The following is a 22,528-nucleotide window of genomic DNA, read 5'->3' as shown; positions in this document are numbered from 1 at the left end:
GCCTCTGAGAGACTGTGAAAGTCATTTAAAGAGTCATTACCTCCTTTAATGGGGTAATATCCTTCTTCATAGGGCTATTCTGGGGCTAAAATCCACCAGTGGGGTCAAGACACGTGGGGTCGTGTCCATGCAGGACCTGGGACCTGGGGAACCAGCTCTGGCTGCAAATAACAGGAATGAGCAGCCTCCATGCTTCGAGCGTTGGAGCTTGACTGCAGAGGAGGGCTGTGCCATAAAACCACATGCACATGTGCTTCTGTAGAGCATTGGCTCTTAAAAAGAAATGAGTCTAAATCACAGGCAAGGGTGAATTTCCTGCTACCCAAACTTTCTCCTGCTGAATAACGTCAGACCCTCGTGACAAGGGCTTACCTGGCTACTTTTCCAGAAAGTCTTCCTGCGGCATCCTGCTCTTTCCAAAACTCAGTCCCTTCCTGAGACAATACAAAGTGATACTCAGCTCTCTGAAATCTGTCCATCTGGGCATGGACTTAATGAGTACTATAAGAAATGCAGTCCTGAATGTCACACATGCACTGAGTGAGAGCTTCCAAGGCATTTTCCAACCATAAAGCCTAGAAGTGATCTGGCAGATCAAGTTATTCCACTTGTACCACAGGTTTGATAGAACTCATCATCTGTAGTCTGCGCAGTGACTTATGTGCAGTAACAATAAAGCTTGTATCTGAGCTGTTATCACCCCTTGGAAATATCATTTCTGTGCCGAGTGGGAGGTTGCAGAATTTCACAGCCAGTTCTTAATGCACCAGAGCCACTAGCTGTCCTTGGACCAACAGTGGGTTATCTGAAGGAGACCAGTGGTAACATTTGGGCAATTAATGCTAGAAAGAATAAAAACAGAGAGACTTTGAGTAGAGAGGTTCCTCACCATTAGCCTTTTGAGAAGGGCCCAGCAGGCACTTAGGAGCACAGGCCTGAAAGGACAAAAACAGCATCATAATCAAAGGTGACTGTGACATTTTCCCTTTTCCCATTTCAATCAGTAAGGTGGGGAAAAAAAATTGCTAACCTCATAGAGTAGGTGGGATAACTGTGTCCTCTATATCTTGGCCTTCATGGATAGCAATACACAATGCTCTTTTGTAGTTTAGACTTTGCTTAAGTGAAGCCTCCATTTTTACAGGGATTTTATGCCTCAGTCAAAGCCAACATGTGTCACTACCTTGCTGCATTTGTCAGGATAATAAAAATTACTAATGGTCCAGCTCATCTAACACTGAAGTCAGAGGAAGAACAAGGAAGAAAATTAGATCAAAGACATGAGATATTCCAACTTCAGAGTGGTATTTTATTAGCCTTTGTTCTCTTGGTGCATCTAAATCCTCATGCATGAGGCCTTTGATTACACCCAGTGGGGAAATTCAGATTTATGTGAATGGAGAAAGAAGACCAAGTTATAATCTTTATCATGTGGCATAACTGTATTAGATAAATGTACACTGTAAAGGACAGCGGAATCTGATCACTTGTTAAAAAAAGTTTATTATCCAATTTTGTAAAATCAAGGAGAGAGCCATTATTAATGGAGAACAAAGACAAAAGTCTGAGGAGCTAGTGCATGCACAACCTCTTCAGAAATAGCTTCCTAAAACAAGTGAGATGAGTTATATTCGGAGGTTGAATTTAGAAATTTCTTTTAACCCATATATATCACGGGACAGTGATGTGAGCACTCAGGCCACCCACATTTGCTCTTGGAAGCTTGGAGCTTGGATTTGCGAACATTAAAAATTGGACAGAAATCTGAGTGAATATGATTGAATGGGCATATAAAGTATGCAGCATTGCAGATTCACAGCTGCAAGCAGTCAAGATGTAATTTGCGCTAGCATCCAATTAGTAGCCACCTTCCAGCTAGAACATGAACAGCATAATTTCTCTGATAGTCAGCTGCCTGTCTGCAACCTGTTGTACCCAACAAAGACAGTAATGCGCTTTCATCAAAAACACGGGGGATCTTAACAGAGCACATAGAAGAATATCCTTTTTTGCTTTCTCTGTGTTGGAAATTAGCACTAGCAAACTTATGAAGAATAAGGTTCACCCCACTGGGCAAGCTGTAATCAGGCCAGTCGCTTACCATCAGTGTGCTCTGGTGCTAGTGATGTCATCTTGAACCTTCATGCGAGAGGTAGCTTCCAAAATGAGGTTGTTTCCCACAAGTATGAGGCACCCACATCAGGATGGTGAATCTTCTGTTAGCATAGAAGAGCAGCTTAGCTTCAAGATCTACATTCTACACAGGTAGAAGAAGGTGAGATGCAACTGACTCCAAAGCAAGGTGGAATTTCCTGGTTAAAGTAACACTTACTCATAGGTTTCTTTGCAAAAGTGCTCCAGTTTAGGCACTGCTGTAAAATGACATAACCAAAATTCTGCCAGAGGGGCTTGCCTCTGAAAGTGGGATCTCAAAGACAATCCATCCCATGGGCCTGGAGTTCATGTTTATGTAGCGTGTTGTAAGGCCAGTATCAAGACGCACTGTCACAGGGCCATCATTCCTTAGATCTCACCCACCTAAAAATCCCTGTAATTTTGAATTCTCCTGGAACCAAGAGTGTGTTTCTTTTTTTAAAAATACATTTTGCTTTTAAAATATGAATAAATAAATAAATAATGTATGTATATGTGTCTCCATACTCAAAGGCAGGTTTGATAATGAAAGGTCATGTTCATGTGAAAATGATATTACATGCTTGGAAGCACTGACACAATTCTAAATGTCTCCAGTGCAGGAAATAATGAAAACAGAATGCACAAGACTGGACACAGAAGAACACTGTCCCCTAAGTAGCATAGACAAATACTTTTTTTTTATATCGGTGTTCACCGATGACATCTCATAATTGCCGTAAGAAGCCTTGCAATAGGAGTAAAAAAAATATTACAAACTCTTTCATGCTTTGCTGGTCTGATATCTTTAGTCTCCTATGTAACACTCCCCTTCAAAGTGATCAAATTCATTGTTTGTGTACCCTAAATGGTACAAGTATTGCTTATTTCATTTTTTTATTATAATTCTGATAGACCAGTAATTGTCTCCAGTGATGGGATAATACAAAGAAGTACTGTAGTTACCACTGTTAGCACTGTTATTGCTCTTCATTACAAACATGTTTAATCTGCCATACAGCATGTCTTCATAGATTTTTCTTATCAGTTGCTCAAATTGTTCCCTGAGACTTACTAACTGCTAGCTTAACAAAGTGCTTCCAATGCAGAGGAGATGATGAAGAGTCTGCCAGTACATGGACAAAAGCCTCATTCGTCTCATGTACTACTTGCTGTCAAAGGGAGAGAGGTTTCAATAAGGACATGGGTATCTCTGAAAACCTGATGTCACTTACTCTTCTTTAGACTCACCTACAGGCATGGACATAGTCATCTTGACCTGGAGGAACTTCTTGCTTTTCCTATCTCGTGACTAAATCCGTAAGGATCTGAACATCACACCTCAGTTTTATCATAGCTAAAATATCCTCCACTTCAATTTCAGATGGTCACTGTACCTCTTGCAGTGGTGAATAACAAGCCATGTAGCTTCTGGAGCCAACGAGTGCCTCTGTGCAGCTCTTCATGGTACTGCATGCAGCCAATTGCTCCAGCTGGCCCTTCCTCAGGGAATGTCACACTTTGTTCTTCTTACTAATTCCTGCATGAGGCAGAATTTCTTCTCCTGCTCAGAGCATCTTGTTCCTCATTTTAAATGCCATGGATGTGTAAGGGCCCATTCTAATCTTTTTAGCTGATAATAACTCAGTATCTAGTACAGTTTCATGAAGTGCAGAAGTCCTGGGTTCAGGAAGTCCTGGCTGCTGGAATCAGATGAGAGGTCAGACCTTCCTGTCCAGTGAGAGCTGAGGACTTCTAGCTCTATTCCAATCTCTCTTGTTGTTCCGCTAAAATCAGACTGGGACTAAAGCAGCTATTCCAAAACACTGTAATAAAATAAAGTCACCAGTCCAGGGGAATATAGGTGTCTGAGGGCTGGGGAAAGACAGAATAGCAAAACACTAATTTTGTTTGGCCCCCCACAGAATAAAAGACCTTCTACTACCTTAATTTTGATGCAAGACTTGGGGAACATAATGAAGCCTATGTCATTCTGGTTTTAGTACACTGCACCCTTTTAAATGTAGATGAGGATCTACGCTTTCTGAAAGGTCAGCTGTGACTCAACTACTATTTTTATGTTGTTCTACAAATTGTTACAGTGAATCACTGTGTACTTTCCCTCACATTCATAGACATTTTATGCTCCTTCATTCCTTGTTCTCTAAAATAAAAATGGTCTAGACTGAGAAATGCAGTGCATGAATAGTTCCTTTTATACGGGAGGAAAGCAAAAATACCTTAATTCTATGAAATGCATCTGGTTTCCTTAAGCCAAGATTTCCTATGGAGTTTAAAGGTCAAACAAATTTGATTTAAGGAAATTTCTACCACCATTAATTTCATCTGCTTTTTGTTGCAAAAAGCTTGAGTGAGTCAGACCTGGCTAAAAATGAGCTCACCAGAAAGTCCGTGGGCTGTTTCTGAGGTGAATATGAAACATCCTGAGCCTAGATGAGTTTCAGGAAGGAAGTTTTTACAAATATAAAGTATAACAACACTTTACAATATTTGAATAACACATCATGACTCAACATGCAGTTTATGTGCTCCAAGATTACTGTATTAAAATTATACTTTCTGACTAAACATAGCTGGTTCATGGGCACATTCAGTCATACCTGTTGATTTCAGTAAGAAAATGAGTACTTCTTCTGAAAATGTTCTTGTTGTTGTTGTTCTTGGCCCTTGGAAGTCAACAGATATGGGTCAGATAAGAAGATAGGAGGAGGAATGGTAGAATGAATAGAATAGAATTGATATTTGAGAAGCTAGTTTACTACAGTTTACTATAATCTTCATTGTGGTTCGTCCACTTTCCCTTTTAAATTGTGCTTATTATTTAAATTGTATTCATCATTTAAATTGTGTTTATCATAATGAGAGGACTTTCCTCCCTCTCAACCTAATACAAATAAAAAATTATTAATATCTGAGAGATTTAGGTATGCTTCAGTGTCTGGGCTTATATGTTTACCCAAAGAAAGCATTTACTGTTCTTGTGCATTTGCACCGATAAAATTAAAATGCACAGCAGTCTTGGGCAATGTCTTTTTCAAAATCAAAAGATTGCTAGACTGCAGTAAGTATTGTCATCCAAAACTCTGGGGAAAAAAAGAAAAAAAAAAAAGAAAAAAAGAAAAAAAAGAAGAAAAAAAAAAAAAACATGGCCCAAGCAAGACTTTCCTTTCTCTCTTTCTCTGAAAATAGATATTTTTATTATTGTTTTTATCAGGTAGAAAACTCTCAAAGTTCGGGGATCTGTGAGGAGGTCTTTTCCAAACATAGTGGGAAGAAGGGGGCTTCAGTGACATAGTCCAAAACCTTTAGGATCATGAGGGGAATATCCCGTGTCTGCTTTTAAGACTGGAAAGGTTGGATCTGCTCAAGGTTTGAATGACGGAGAAGAGAAAGTCCTAGCTGCAGTCTCAGAAGAGAAGGTGCTTCTGGATGAAACTAACCCTGATTCTGTATAATTTGTTGTCCCATTGGTTATTGGTTATTGGTTATTGGTTTCATGTTATCCTGGCAGCCCTCTGAAGGATGAGATTACCTCGTCTCTCCCCGTTTTCTTTACAGACTGTGGCAAATAAACCTCCAGGAGCAACATTTGTAGTCAGAGGCCATGTTTTTTACTACAGCAACACATTTGGATAGATTTTAATGCGTAAAAACTGTTCTTCGGGTCTGTAACTCATTTCAGTAGTCAACCCTGAAACTTCTGCTATTACTTTTTGTAAGTGATCAACATTAGCATATGGCTGCCAGTGCTAACTATGGGGAATACCAAAGTAATAATAACTAGGAAACAGAGGAAACTGAAGATTTCCTTGCTGTCTTCTGTTAAAGTATTAATATCACTTACGCTGTGCATTACAACAGCTAAGATAGAAGCACCCTTATGCTAAGTACTAAGCAAACACCTAGCTTTAGAGAGTCCTTGCCATATAAGACTATACAAGCTAATTAAAGTAGACTGACAAAAGGTAGGAGGAGTAACTGATGTGAAAACAATGCCTCAGGTCACATAACAATAGAGCTATGTATAGCCTAAATACCCACTTCATTGTTATAAGCTGGTGCTACAGCCGTTGTACCAAACTCTCTTTAAGTGGGCAAATAGGAAAAAAAAGGAAAAAAAAGGAAACTCGGGTTTGTAATTTACTGAGTGATTTTCACTAGGAACAAGATGGACATCTGCAGAGTTGAAATGATCTGTGTACAAAGTAAAGCAGTGCAATGGCAGAGATACTTCCATCACTGGGCATAAAAATGACATCATAAAATTAGAGGAGGAAAAAAAGAGTGGGTATTTATATCTGCAAAAGGAGGTCTTGATCAGGAGTAATTAGGTTTAATTCTTCAGGTATCGACTCTATATTGTTAGCAAAAAGAGGAAGAAAGCACGCTTTATATGATGGCATAATTCATAACATTTGGTGAAGGTTGTTCTCTTTTAAACTAAGCCATTCAGTTAAGAGGGGCTCACAATTAAATGAAACAGATTCATCCATCATTAATCAGGCCAATCCAAAAGAGAGTGCCATCATTTAGTGCATGCTGTACAGCAATAGACCACAATGACACATCGGAAGTGACAAATATTATTAATCATTTGAAATGGAACATAAGGTGGTGGCAGCTGCATCTATGATCACTACACTTAAAATCCAGCGTTCCCCCTCCAAATGTAAAAGAAATTGTTTGTCTTTGACAAAGAAATTACCACAGATGCCAATAAAAGCCTCTCATTTATGTAGGTGATTGTGTAATAACGAGAGATTTAATTTTCAGAGGCATGCTGCAGATTGCCAGAGGGTGCAACATGCATCTACAAAATTTCCCTGAACGGGACAGTGAAAATTGAGGTGTGAAACCAGTGAGAAGAAGTGCAACTTACAAAAGTAGGGATGCCATTCTGTAAGGTTGCCTACACTGCATAAAGTGAAAGCTTTTCTATGAAAATTCCTGACTTGGCATTGTTCAATATTTATTTCTGTGGGGAATACAAGAATACAGTCTCTCCCTGTTTATGTGGGCTGTGGCTTTCAGACCAACACCTTCTTTCTGGAACTTGTTTTGAGAAATGGCTTTTTTTTTTTTTTTTTTTCCAGAGGGAAGGAAGAGATCCCTGCATTCTACTTCAGGCTTCTTAGATCATTTACTTTTTATTTTTGTCCAGTGCTCAATTAACTAGTCTTTAAAAATAGGCAACCCCTGTGAGGACAAACATAGGATCATATTGGCTTCATCCCTGAATCTGAGCAATCTCTTGCATGCTCACCTTCTGGATCCATGACTGACTCTGGATGTCATTTCTCTGGACTCATGTCCTACATGACCATAGGACTTCTGCCCCTGTCTAACCACTAGGTTAGATCAGAATTCCTTGTATATGAAAAATCCCTGCTTATGTATGTCTCTCCTGCACAGTAATAAAATACCTGGCTGGGCTGAGGTGGAAGACTCTATGGCAAAGAAAACTGTGAAGAAAGTGAAGAGAGAAAAACCGTCTGCATTTCCTCAAATAACAGGAATGAGGGAACACACCATAGTTCTTGGGTGACAGGTTTAAACCTCAAAAAGGGAACTCATGCTTTTTATACATTTATAAATTGTGGAACCTCTTCTGCCTTGGTATGGGATTTGATTCAAAATTGACAAATGTGTATAGGAAGCAAATGATTAAATATAGTGGCACAATCTTCAACCCCCCCCCCCCCCCCAAAAAAAAAAAAAGTAGACCGCAAACTGTGGGAATGGAAAGGACAGATGAGGAATGATATTCTTTCTTTCTTTCTTTCTACATCCACAGCTGACTGCATCAAGGGCAGTATATGGAGCTGAATAACTCAGTACATCTGTTACTATGTTCTGATCTTATTTTACTCCCAGAGGAGTAGAGTTGTCTCTTTGTGACAGACAATTTTAGGGTAATGGAAATGGCAAATCACTTATCATGTTGGTGAATTTTGACTGGTAGCTTTACTTTTCCAAGTCTCAGAAACTTTTCAAACCATGCTGAAAAAAAAATGGGAAGAGGAAAGTCTACACTTACTCAGATGATGCACTTTATGGCTGGCTTCTCTTGGAAAGAAAATACTGAAAGATTAGGGGCTGTGGTAGCATATAGTATTAATAACAATAATATTGGGCAGGAGTTGGAGTGCTTCCAGTTTATACAAGTATAAAAAATTCAGAACGTTAGGTCTCAGGTCACTGACTTGAACCAAAAGTAATGACAACTGCTGTGAGGGTAGGAAATGATCACTGGAAGTTAATAAAACAAGATACAGTATCATCTTTTTCTTCTGTTATCGGCTCATTTTGTCAAAAAGAAAACTGAAGTGACTTGCAGTTGAATCTGAAAATGCCAGCTGGCAAAGGGCGCTCTAGTCCAGCAGAGAAAATTTCAGAGGAACCAGTGACAGAAGCCACAACAACTCCTCTCAGTAATTAAGTACAAACTTGCAAAAGTGAGGGTGCTTAACAGCTGAAGCAGATTTCCAAGGTAAGGGAAGAATTGTCCCCCAGCTGAAGAACAGAGATCTTCTTCAGAACTCAGTGGAGGAGCAACTGCGTGGATTTTATGGCCTGAGTGTGCAGGATGCAAGAGGTCAGACTAGATGATATAATGATTCCTTTCTATCTCTAACATCTATGAATCTTTTAAAAATTAATTAGGAGCTGGAGGTGGCATTGGTATAATACTGTACCACTGCTGTGAGCAAGACCTAAATGCAGAATTCAAGTCTCCAAGCTTGCATATAAATGTGAAACAGCATTTACTGTAAGCAAAGCAGTGAAACTGATACCAAGGCAACATCTTCTGAAAGCATTGGCATTGCCTCTTGCTGTAAAAGTTTTCAGCTCTGATCCTGGCTGGGACCTTCAGGCCTTACTGTAATATGATCATAATAATGGGATTGAATTATAGCGTTCTGCAGAGAAATGAATCAACCCCTACTGATATTTCCAAAAGAATATCTCATGGTTAATGGAAGTACATTCCATGGCACAAGACTGCTGACTGCCAGTACTCCATGGGACGTCACAGCTGCAAACCACTTGGTCTCAGGTGCAGTGTGGAATGAGTACTTCTGGAGAAACCCCAGAGCTAATCCAGCAGCATCACTGCATCGCTCTGCATGTTCCACACTACTCAGCCCTCTTGTGCCTCTGCTCACAGCAGATTCTGAGGCTTGAAGTGAAAATGCTCAGACAGCTCTGAAACAAGCATGACAGAAATAATTACTGTAATTTTCAGAGTAGCCCCATTCTATGCAAAACATGGCCTTCCGCCCAAGCACCTGACCCTTGGGATCACCAGGGGAGAATGAAGGATGTTTTTAAGACGAGCGTTTGTCCCTTTCTCTCTGGTGGGTGATGCTCCATTTTTCTCTAAGTAGCCTGAGCTGGACGAGTTCATGGTACAAGTAGAGGCTGTGATCCTTCAGGGGCAATGAAAGAAAACAGGATTACACTGAGCTAGGTAGGTCCTGTTTCCCATAGAGGATAGGACAAACAGGCACAAACCCCACATTTATCATAACAGAAAATTCTGAGGGTCTATAAGATCAACATTCCTCAAAGTGCAAAGCACTAGCTGGGCAAAAGACGAAGACAGCAAAGTAAAAGTGGTAGATCACATAAAGATCCTTCTTTGACATGACATATGTGCAGCCTATATGTATTTGTTGTGTTTTTATGTATTTAACCTCTCCTTTTACCAGTCTTTCCTCTGAAGACACCCTGAGCCTCTCAAAGCAAAAACATTCTCTACTGGCACTTGAAATCACCACATATACCACAGGACTATGGTGAGAGGTCATCTAAACCAGTAGGTCATAATGATAATGGTGATTTGAAGCAGACATTTACAAACAAGCTTGTACATCTTTAAACCACTTTTTGAAAATTTTTGACATTTTAAATACCTTTTGACACTAGCACAAACACAAAACATTCCAAATCCCCCATTTTTTTTCTCTTTGAAAAGCATGGAGAACAAATTCCTTGTCTATGTGTCTGGTACAGGAAGAATTAAATGTGTATGTTTTGAAGATCTATTATCTGACCCTTTATTTTTACATGTAAATGTCAAGAAATACCATCTGACAAACTAAAAAAATAATTTTCTCTCTCTCATTCTGCATCTTTTATCAATAAAGAACAATGCTCTTTTTTATCTCTTTAATTACACTCACAGACATCTGCTTAATATTGTGGATAAATATGAGATGAGCACTACTGGATGGCAAGCAATAATACTTCTTTACAAATGATGATGAATAAAGAGGAAGATGAATGTGTACAGATAGTGTATCAAGGTAATGGACTGCTTTCTAACAGCCATTTTTTATTTGTGTTCTTTGCTCTACTGCATGTAAAATTAAATCTCCAGCTCTGTACCACGGACATTTTTGCATGAGAATGAATTTATTCTTTTCACGGAGGAAGAGCCTCGTTCAGTTTAAGGACAAGTTGTCTCCTTGAGCCTATTTCTAAACTATGAGCTGGTTGGAGTTTTTACCAGGATGATCCAGTAGTGTACTCTTCATAGCTTTGACATTGAACTGTTGCACTTTTGACTGCAAATCCCAGCTTCCCTCAGCAAAACAGAATGACTAGCATGGCAAGAAAAGTCCTTCCAGGTCACTGAGACCTTATCATAAAATTATGTTTATGAACTTATCAGATACCAAGACAGAAGTAATTCCTCTTTTTTTTTTTTTTTCTTTTTTTTTTTACTTCTGTGACTAAAATTTTCACTCTGTCAGGAACCTTCTACTAACCCCCACCCTAAACATTAACTTTTACAAACTAGACCCCGCAAAAAGACACGAGGATGACTTCTTAGCATGCGTCTAAATCCAAGTCCTGATTAAATATTTCTAAAATATTTACTGACTTAAAGAAAGAAGGGAGAGAAACCTCAGCTCTCATTTAAATGTAGGAGCCAAAGAAACAGTACAGAAACCCACCCCTGCTCTATTAAAGACTATTAAAGATTTATATGACTTCATTTTAGGCAGTTAAGATACATGCATCAATTAGGAGCAGCTGTCCTAGGTTCTTTTTATGGTCAATAGGAAAAAAACTGACAGAAGGTTGCAGAGGATGAGTCAAATGTTATGGCAGAGATGCAGCCATGTAGAAGTGCTCACTTTCCATTCTCTCAGTAGAGAGCATACACAGAGCTACCATTCTCCTAATTAAGCAGTTATGTTTCTAAATGTTGTTAGATTAGATGTTATATCCTAGGTCTTTCTGGGAATTCTGGCTTTTGTGTTTTCCATATGAGCAGATAATATACCGCATACGTGAATATACCACAGTACCAGCTTTTGTTGGGTTCGTCTAACCCAACCCAGTGTGTTTATGATGTAAGCACTTTTCGTCATCAAAGGACATACCTGGTTTTGATCAAAGTATTACCATATCCCTGCATCTTTTCTACATATCTTTTATCAATTATTCCATATCAAGTTCTTACTTCATAAGTTTTTAGGCCATGGGCCCACTGCTTAGGTAATATAAATAATTTTTGTTCCATTATGTGGAAGTACACCAATTTATAGTTGGGGGCTGATATGATGCAAAAAGATGAATTACATTCTGTCAGTTAGGAATATTTACTATCTCTGAGCTGAACATTATATTGCAAGAAAGAAGGAACTACTGCTTGAGAAAAAGTAATAGGATCTGGCCCTTCATTGCAGCATGCACTATAACCTGGGGTGTGCAGGATTCATTGAGGTTAATTGAAAAGGTAGAGGGAAGCCATATAGCACTCCTCTAGAGCTGTGGAATAATTACTTCAGACAGAAAACTGGTGTTCTGTCACCTCCATGGAGAGATACTGAGAAATCAGGCTCCCTCGCTAAGGTGGCCCCCATGGGACCACAATACAACAAGGCTGGACCCATGCAGCCAAACCATGTGTCTAGGTGCAACGTACTAAATTATATGTGATTTTAAATAAGAGAAAAGTGCATTTATCAAAATTAAGTGTTTTGTCAAAAGCAGCAGCAATATATCCAAAATAGAGCTTGCTACAAGACGATGTTAAGCAGGAGGGTTCAGGAGAGGGTTTTCTTGAAATGAAAGGGGGTCATTACATTACATTACACCTGAGCTACTGTCAGTGACTGCTCCACGGAGCTCCTTTCAAACAAAGGAAGGGAAAAGTCTCAGGACCAGGCCTGGGGAAGAAAGGACCCAAGCTCCTTCTGCAGAACTCCTTGGGTTGCACCAAAGCAAGTGCTTTGCCTGCAGAAGGAGCTCGGGTCCTCTCCCTTCCAGGCCAGACCCCAAGACTTTTCCCTTCCTTCGTAGGTGTAATGTAAACATCCCCCCTTTACTTCAGGAAAGCCCTCTCCTGAACCACCCTGCTTAACATCACCTTGTAGCAAGCTCTAATTTGATAATATTGCTGCTGCTTTTGATAGAACATTTAATTTTGATGAATGTACTTTGCTCTTATTTAAAATCACTTATAATTTAATGAAGAAAACTCTCTACCAGTGGCCTAAGTCACCAAACGCATTCAAATTAATAAAGCACAATTATTAGTTTACCGTAGGAGTTTTACTGTCATTTCCCTTTTCCTATGAACTTTCTTATCAATGGTCCCAAAACATCACTGTTATGGTATTGATTTTCCTCTGCTCTGCTCAGGAAAGCTAACGCCATGTCTGTGTGCTAAGCAAACTACTTCATTTGATAATGAGTTTTGAAAAAAAAATAAGTAGCCTCAAGGATAGTTTAAGAAATAGTTTTGAGTTACTGCAGATTTGTTTTATTTTGTTGGTTTGGGTTTGGTTTGCTTGTGTTTATACTGGGGGAAAAATGAATAAAATAATCTGAAGAGGTTTCAAGTCTGGAAGCTTTCGCCCACGTTTGAAATTGCCTTACTGGCTGCATGCATCTAAATATGAAGTGGAAACATCTTCAGAATCAATTTTTAAGCCTGCCATTTGTGTTTACTTGTGCATAAAAAAAATAATGCAGATAGACCTTAAACTATGAAGGGGGATTTGTAATTATTTTTTACATTTTTTCTCTCTCTCTCACATATATTCATGTATTAACATTTGAGGGGCCAGAGCACAAATAACAATAACAATGCTGGGTGAAGCATTTTTTGTTTAGTTTCAAGGCATTCAGCAAATGTTAATCTACAGAGTAAAGAAAACAACACAAACAAGTATTTTTAAAAGGGACATGAAGGAAAGAAATGTCTGTAAAACATAGGTATAAGAAAGTTACAACATTTTACAGGAACGTTGAAACAGAAGTCTGGAAGGTACCTTTATCCTCAGGACTACAGCATCATTCAATACAGTAAATTTTTCTACATAAACTTATCCAGATCCATCTTAAAAAGAAATATGGTACAAGCTTTCAGGTCTCTGAACAGAAGTTTATTCCAGTATCCACCTACTCACATAGTCAGAGCAATGCAATTTGCTGATCTTTTCTGGCCCTACAGCCCAGAAGGCAGGGAAGGGGTATGATCATGGAGAGATGAACTTGCATCAATACTCAACAAACCTAAATTGCTTTTCCCCTCGCCTGATGCATGCACTTGAGCAGTCCTTTGCCCTTATCCCAGTCTTTGCTCATCTCTTTAATTAGACTGCATGCTCTCTGGAAGATATTGCATTTTTTTCTTATTAGCATAAGGCATGTTTCAGTGACGCTTTGACCTTGGTTAGTGTATATATGCACTAATGTAATAAAACAGCCTTAATTGCAGGTACTGCTACAAGCCCTGCATTCACAAACACCCTGACACCACCAGCCAGAAACTCGGAGAAAGTTCCTCAGAAGATTCAGTAGATCGAAAGCTGTCTTCAGCCTTCCCTAAAGTTGCTGTTCACATGCATTCACGGAAATAACAAGTTCATGACGTGAGTGAGGGAAGGAGACACAGATCTGCTCATAGAACAACTGGGTATTTGGTGCATCATTTTACTCGTTTTGGGTACTTGGATCATCTGGATAGTTGCTCCTCTATTATAAAATGGAGGAAAATGGTAAAATGTAAAATATACCTGCCTCCTGCTGAGTTATCTGACTTTCACAATAAATTAATTAATTAATTGATTGATTAAAAGCTGAAGACCTGGTGTTCTTTGGCTAACTGAAAGCTTAGGGGGTCTTGCATTTTACTCAGAATAGGTTGAAAAAGATGCTGAAAATTAAGATAGCCCAAAGAGCATGCAAATAACTCTCACAGTATTTAACGAAAATACTTCAACAAGGATAAGCTTTGGCTTTCGTCTGGTCTTCAAGATGCTAAAAAAATCATGCATCATATGTTGAAGTAACTTTGGTTTGAATACATCCACAAAGGATTAACATAAATGACCAAATCCAGACTTAGTCAGCCAGGCTGCTCTCAAATCCTTACTTTGTTGGTCGTCTACTCCATTAGGTCAGCTTAATCAGTATTTTAGGTGAGTTTAATAAAGCACTTGAATAAAAAAGTGTACCAGAAAGTCCTTCTCCAAATGTTATTTGCTTCTGATGACACTTGAATCAGAATTCTTCTATACAGTATGTATTTAATCTGATAATACTGAAACGGGTCAAAGGAGACAGAATTGAAGAGGCATTAAGTTCTGTAAATGTAATAAAACTTTGTCCTCTAAAGCCTTTCTTACCAGTAATGAGTTTTCAGTTTTCCATCACTAGGAGATTATTCTCTGAAGGTCATTTAGAATTTGTGGGCATAAGGGGGGCAATAAGGGAAAACAACAATAGTTTTGGTTAACTTATTTGATTCTCCTGTTTCCAGGGACTTATCTTCTGTTTTGTTTTTGTGGTTTTTTTTTTTTTTGGGCGGGGGGGGGGGGGGCAAATTCTGCTCACAGTTGTAAAACTAGCAAAGTTCCAGTGAATGATTTAGAGCTCAGCTCATATGGCTTGCTGCCACTCCTGCGAAAACACCTGAGCAAGTCACACGAAATTCTTTACTCCTGTAATTTTCATCACGGTCATGATAGGGCTTAAGGAAAAGGAATATGGGAAGAGCAAAAAGCATGGCAAAGCCATACGGAATTTCAGAATGCTTCTTAAACATTAGTCACATTATTTCGTTAATTAGATGATCAAAAGTTCGTTGGAAAGGCTTGGAAAGTCTAATGCATAGCTCAAATTTTTGGCAAAGCCTCACAGCTGGGACAGAACCAGGTCTACAGACCATGGTTTGGGAGTCATTGATGTTGGAAAATAGTCATACTCATCCCTCCCCCCAGATGGAGTCCAGGAACCATAACTGTGTTGTCAGCTTTATGCATTCTTGCACATAAAGCGTTTTTATCATAAAATCAAATGTAGCATCCAAAAAAATAGTATTTTATTCACAGCCTGTAGGGAAACAATTTACTGCACTATAGACTTGAAAATGAAGATGTAAAGTGGCACTAGAGAGCCACAATTATGTGAGCCAGCCACTGCAACCTATGACCATAAGTACATTGGGCATGCTGGGACTGGCATTTAGACTGCACTCCAGGACTTCTTGCTTGCATGGAGAAGGCTGTAAGACCTGCTATGAGGAATTCCATCAAGCTGTCTGTGTGCAGGGAAAGGTTATTTCACAAAGACTAATGGGATTGTGATGCTGAAAAATGATGTGCACAAAGTATACGTCTTGGTAGAGCAATGCATAAGGCAGGTAGAAAATCCTAAGCATCCTAAATGGATGCTTAGCTAAGGACCCAGGTAGTCTGGCTCACTCCACTCCTGGCTGAGTTAACATTTAGCCTGGGAGCTCTGGAGGAAGAAAAAAAAAAAATGTGTTCCACATTAGAGACTGACACCTAAATTAAAAATTCCTATAGGATTTTTTTTTTCCCCCATAGGAATTTGTGTGAGTTGAAGCAAGAAAGAACTTCACTGAAAAGTAAACTGTGTATACATCTGAGAAAGTTTTTCAGTGGCAAATAATTTCATTTATTATATTGCTACAAATAAAGCACTGAATAAACCCACCACTCCCTCCCCCCCCCCCAAAAAAAAAAAGAGACAAAACTGTGAAATATCACAGCATATGCATAACTAGTATGGGAGTATAATAGAAAAATTTAGACTTATTTTTATTTACTGATAGTTACACAGATGCACACATATTCCTTGTTCCACATGAATATTATCATTATCTAGATAATATACATATATCTGATTTACACTAGAAAGACAAATGGAAAGATGTGTACAATATACAGGAATGTCTGTAATATACAGGGTGGTATACATTTAATACTGTGTTAAGCACATGATAACTCTCTTATGCCAGGAGCATCAGTGTGATTTAATTACCGTAACAATAAGTTAATGACTTCTTTGTCAAAGTGATAGGTATATTTCCTTACTGCAAATTCTCATTCCTGACTTTCCCTTGGGTGCAGTGCAAAATGAAGGTACTTTCAATAAACCATGCACAATGAGAATAAAAGTAAGGAAGACAGAAGGAAAAGATTGCAAAGAGTAGAAGTCAGAACCATAGAAAATAGATCTCTACATATATAAAGGCAGTCTTTCAGTATCAGTCACAGTGGGAGATTATATTAGCATATGATAAAGTATTATCTGAATTAGCAGTAATTAGCAAAAAGCACAAGGAGCTTGCAGTGTATTAATAGAGGAGTTAGAAGATCATAATTAAAAAGTGTGAAGGCGTGAATAGTCACAAAGGCATGAAGTCAACGAGATGATTCATTCGAGCAGGAAGGATTTAGCAGGAGGTGGCCTCACATAAGCAATGTGGTCTCGGAGATGGGGCACATAAGAAGGAAAGGAAGAGTTATGTTGCTTCCTTCCTTTGCTTCGGGTTTCAGACAGATCATTTTCTCTGCCTTTCCCCACCTCTGGCAGTCTGTTATGGCACAACCTCCTCAGGACCGTTTCTTGCATTGGGCTGATCCTTGCAGTGTAGCTGCAGGTACGTAGCTGAAGTGCCCAGATTAGGAACCAATTTTCCAAAGTCTATAAAGAATTTCTGAAGAGGGCAAGAGGGGCACGTTCAAAGCAGTCCAGACCTACCCAAGGAGACTTGGTCACCTCTCCATCCCCTCCTTCACAGGAATTAAAAGTGGACCAGGGTGAGCTCCACAAGTCATTTCTGGAGGCAAGGGGAGATGCAGGCATCACAGGACTCTGTGTCAATGTTGAATGTACCAAAGTGTAGCAAGTTGCTAATATAAACCTGTGATTTTCCAAAGGTTTAAAACGCACACAAATCCAGATACATTTCCCTCATATCTCTCACACAAAACAGGCTTTATGCTCCTTCTATAGATTTAATAGCTGTGAGCATTTGAGGGTGATTTTTGTTTTCTCCCTTTTGTTAATACAGATAAAACAAGTCTTTCTAATTAATTGTGTTTGTGGAAAATTAGTTTAGATATTTTTACTATGTCCAAAAATACAGTTTGAGTAAGACTATTTGACTACAATATCTCCAGTATGGCAAAGTTTAAAAAAGGCAAAGGGGAAGCGTGAATCCCACACTGTCACCTGAAATATGCAACAGGGTCAACTGGTATGGAAAATCTGTTAACTTTGCCTGCATGGCTCTCTCTGCTCTCATGGATCCTTTAGTTTTTAGCATTTATTTATTTTTCATTTCATTTTAATATTCCTAAACAATATGCTCTGCTAGAGCCTCTATTTGTTGGAAATTGCTCGACTATCTTTATCTATTCCCCCATTTGTATAGGCAGATGAATCAGATACTATCAATTGATTAATCAACTTGTTCACTTCCTCTCCTTCATAGCTTTGAACATGAGAATGAATATTTATGAGTGTGCAATTAGACACTTGACTTTGTAAATCACCTGGTGATGCTGTCAGTGAGGTTTTCATCTGCAGATAGGCTTCAATTTTTACCTATCTTCACGAAAGAAATGATGACTTTCCACAGCAAGGAACTGGAAGAAAATATAATTGTTATCACACATAATCTACAAAATTATGTTTATCATGATGTTTGCTACATACTTCACCAAATATGTTATAAAAATGGGCTGATGACCTAAGAGAGGAGAAACATCAGGTATGTCAGCACCAAGATTTAGTGTCAGCTGTCTAAATGAAAATGCTTCAGTTTTATAGATGTCCCCCTGAAATTAACATATATTTTTTAATATAAATCTCTTTTCTTCAGAGATAGGAATATATTCTATTCAGACTATTCTTTCACAAGAACACTGCTGCTTTTCAACTGGTTTTGTAGATCGCAGCTGTGAGCCATAGCCCTGAGAGAACCTAGTCCTATAATCTTTCATATAGGTGCTGTAGCATCTACAGAGTTAAACATGCGGTTGTGTTAAGCCGACCTGTAAGATACATTTTTATACACCAGAAAAGCTCACTCGTCTCCAGAAAAAGAGTGCTTGTTCCAAAATCGGGTGTAGTGGTATTAAAAGCAGGAAGACCAAAACACTGTGGTGGTACAGACAGACTGAGGGACAGAGCTCTGCATCCTGGAGCTCTGCGAGGAGGAGGAGGGAACTCGGAGTTCCACAGTGGAGGATTAAAGAAGAAAAACTTCTTGCTACCTTCCTGGACAAGCAGCAATGCTTCCTTCAACCGACTGATTTCTCAGCATCAGACCTCACCACCTTTCCAGCTCACCCACCCACTTTCCTGTTACTTCAAGCAGCCCAAATCCTCACTCCCCTCCACGTGCTCTCGCTCTCTGTTGCTCTTCCCTGTACAACCCCAGCTTCTCCTTGTTGTCTACACAATTTTCTCCTGCTCTCCCACTTGCTTGACCAAGCAGCTCTCTCCCATTTAGTTGTTCTCCTATCTCTGTATTCTCCTCCCAGACCATCCCTCTCATCCAGTTTTAATTTCATTGAGATTCTGCAGGTGACTACATGAAGCCCCTACTCATACATGTTATTCCCGTCATTTTCGGGCACTCTCATTCACTCTCAGCTTTCTCTCTGATCCAATCCTGTTTCACCATGTTGTATTCATCTCACTCAATTTTACACATCTAGCATATGGATGTTAATACCTGAGCTGCTTGCCTACACTCCATGGGGAGTACATCGCAACATGCCATGTGCGATACCCAGCAGTCTGGACACCTATTTCAAGCTGTAGGAGCCTATGCCCTAGAGGATGTGCTTGTCAAATATAAGCTGCCTCCCTGAACCTGCACAAGCCCCAGGATCAGGCACCGGTCCACCTATCTGCTCTTGTCCACTGATGAGATGTTACTGAAGTTCTTAGCTCACTACTTGCACCCATTCCTACAGTTCACTTGCTAAATGCTCCCATGACACCTTCAAAATCTGTAGCTTGTTTCCCCCAGACTTGAGCAATAGGTGATACAGGGAAAGTGTACAGGGAAAGTACACCACAAAAAAAAAAAAAAAAATTAATTTGGCCTGGAGACCAAGCTCTGTTGGTAGTTAGAACTGTATGGCTGTTTACAACAGCAGCCAAGAGGCAATGTCTACCTATCCAAACAGAAAATAGTATCAGCTGTGTCAAGAGGCTACAAGAAATGTTGCTTTTGTTTTTGATAGCTGGTGCATCTGCCTCACTCTAAACAGCCACCCCACCTAAGAGATTACACCAAGTCATCCCAACCATCCCTTGCACCATGTGTATATACTGAAAACTTCGTCTTCTGCCAGAAACTTCATCTTTATACTACATTCTAATCCACTCCTCCTCTCTCTTGTTTCTCTTTCTCTCTCTTTCTATTTGCTTTCATTTTAATATGGTTTCTTGTAGCTTTGACTTAAATCTTGAAATGGTTGATGAGCATTGAGCTGTAGAAATCACATCGATATTATACAGATTTTTAATTAAAGCTTCATATGCGTTTTAACTTTGCTTTTTATTAACAGTGATGAGAAAATTTACACAGCTGTGATCACTGGTGTAGCTCTTATAGATGTTCTTGATGACAACATTTGCTTAATTGAGTTGTTTCCTTTTATGTTCAAGAGCAGTTTCAGAGCCATTTGTCATTGTTATTAATTTAAGATTGTTTGATCCACAACTCATTATTTCATCAAATTAAGAAAAAGCTTTCCTAGCTCTTAGCTTTGAAACTTTAAGTAACATGAAAGCTCTAATATTAATAATAATAAAAATAAAAACAATGACTAAAAATGCAGCAAAATTCCAAGTGTCTTCAAACTCCATGTAACATCAAGTTCAGCTTGATATTTATAAATTGTGAAAATAATCAGAATAATTTCAAAGTTCTTGTTTGTTTTTTTTGTCTTTTCACATAAGACATTGTATGTGTGCATTTAGAGCATTATTTGACTTTTAAAATGAAAATATACACACTTTCTTTTGGATACCACTGAATTCTTCACACCCACTGATTTTATTAGCTTTCTCTGAGGATAAATGTGTTTAAATGTATTCCTGTATCAGGAAGGTAACAATTCAGTACTGAACTGGATAAGGCTCAAAATAACGTAATGCAAAGAATTGAAATCAGAATATAAGAATTTCATGCAAAGCCAGTGAGATTTCTTCTCGGTGTTCCAGCTGGCTTGGTGTCAGAGAAACAGAAAGGACAGGAAATGTTGCATTAGCACCACCTGTCAAAGTAAAGCTGAGTCCTGAGTTTAATATTACTGTGTCAATTTTAATTTGCACAGAACAGAAGCAAGAGCTCCATATTTGCACTTCTGGATTCATAAGTCTTAGACCTAAAAATTTTGCTTCTCTGAAAGCTCCCTGCTATGGTCCAAGACCTCACCAGGCAAGAAAATCTCTTCACGGATTCAGAGGCCCAGGTTTATGTAGGCAGCTGTATCATTTGGTCCATAACCTTGGAACTTCTTTCTAGAGAGGTCCAAAGCAACCAAATAAGTTTCACAACCAAAGCTCTTTGAAATGTTCCTTTCTGGTTTGTTTTTCCTCCTGAAAATGTTTCAGTAAAATTATTTTTTATTATTATTTATTTATTATTATGTCCTGGCCTATTTGAGCTGAACAGGACAATGTTCTCCCAAGAAGAAAACAGTGGCGTTTGATTATAGATTAGTTTAGCCAACAAGAAGAACAGCCTTACAGACCAACTAACTTCTGCCATAAGTTTTCTTAAGCGAGAAAAGAGTAGAACTAACTTATTTGGGCAAAAATCAAAGCTAGCTTATGAAAGAGTGTTATTTCTTACACTAATAAAGTGCAGTCTTTGAGAATGACTCTCTTTGACCTCCATTTCTATTTTTGTGAAACATTTGATTTTTTAGTGAAAAACTGAAAACTTTTAAAATGAGAATAATTAAATGATTCCATTTTCTGTTGGAAAAAGAAAAAAAAAGAAAAAAAAGGAAAATCATACATAATTAAAAAATCCTTTCCAAGCCAGATCTGCAGAAGATTGAATCATGTTCCCGTCCTTTGTCTAATGAGGAGGGCAAAGACCTTACATTATGCTAAATGATGAAGATTAGTCTGTACTTTTTTGTCTGAAGTCAATGATATTCTATTTTCTTCCTCCAGAAACAATTCAATAAAAAATGACTGAAATCATCCCAAACAAAAATGCTATCATTCCAAATGTAGGGCAGGAAGGGGAAGAGCTGAATTTAGGGAGAAAAAAATTTGAGGGTTTTGAGGGAAATCTGAAAATTTTGGGGAGGAAAGAAAAAAATATATATATTTAAACCCAAACTACCAAACAAAAGGTAATGCTAAAGAGTTAAAAATAAATAAATAAATAAATAATTTAAAAGAAGCCTATCAATAGCTACTGTATGTAATGGTGAAGTTTAATTGAACTTCTTATTCAAGTTTAAGTGCTTTTTGAACCCTCATGGACTCTTTTCCTAAATATATCCAGCAACAGTGAACTTCACTGATGATGTCTTGTTTCCAAAAGCACTCTGTTACACTTGTCAGCTTTTTCTGAAAGGAAATGAGTTGCAAATCCATCATATCCTTGTTCTTTGTTCTCCTCTATAAGACTCTAATTAATCTTTCCACTACCTATCTTTTTACTTTCACTCATCTGCTCCCTCTCTATTTCCTTTCACTCTTCTTAATCCTCCTGCATTTTTACTCCCTTCTTTGTCTTTTCCTGGTTTATGATTTACACCATCTATCATGTTGCTCCCAACATCCAAAAGAGTGACCCAGTAAATAACCTCCCTGTCTTTTTTAAAGCCATCTCTTCAAACACCACCTCCTCTTCTGTTCTTTTCATCACTAATCCAGCAGCATCATGTTCTCTGAATTGATTTCTCTAGTATAAATGACACTTATAAGGCTCATAGAGTTTTTATTAGGGCTGAAATCAGCCACAGAAAACCTCAAAAAGGAGTGCAATGTATATATTTATTAAAATAGAGTACCAACATTCTCATTAATATAGACGTATATGATATATTAATAT

Source organism: Anser anser (assembly GCF_964211835.1).
Source record: "Anser anser genome assembly, chromosome: 4".
Taxonomy (NCBI): domain Eukaryota; kingdom Metazoa; phylum Chordata; class Aves; order Anseriformes; family Anatidae; genus Anser; species Anser anser.
This window is presented reverse-complemented; position numbering follows the sequence as displayed.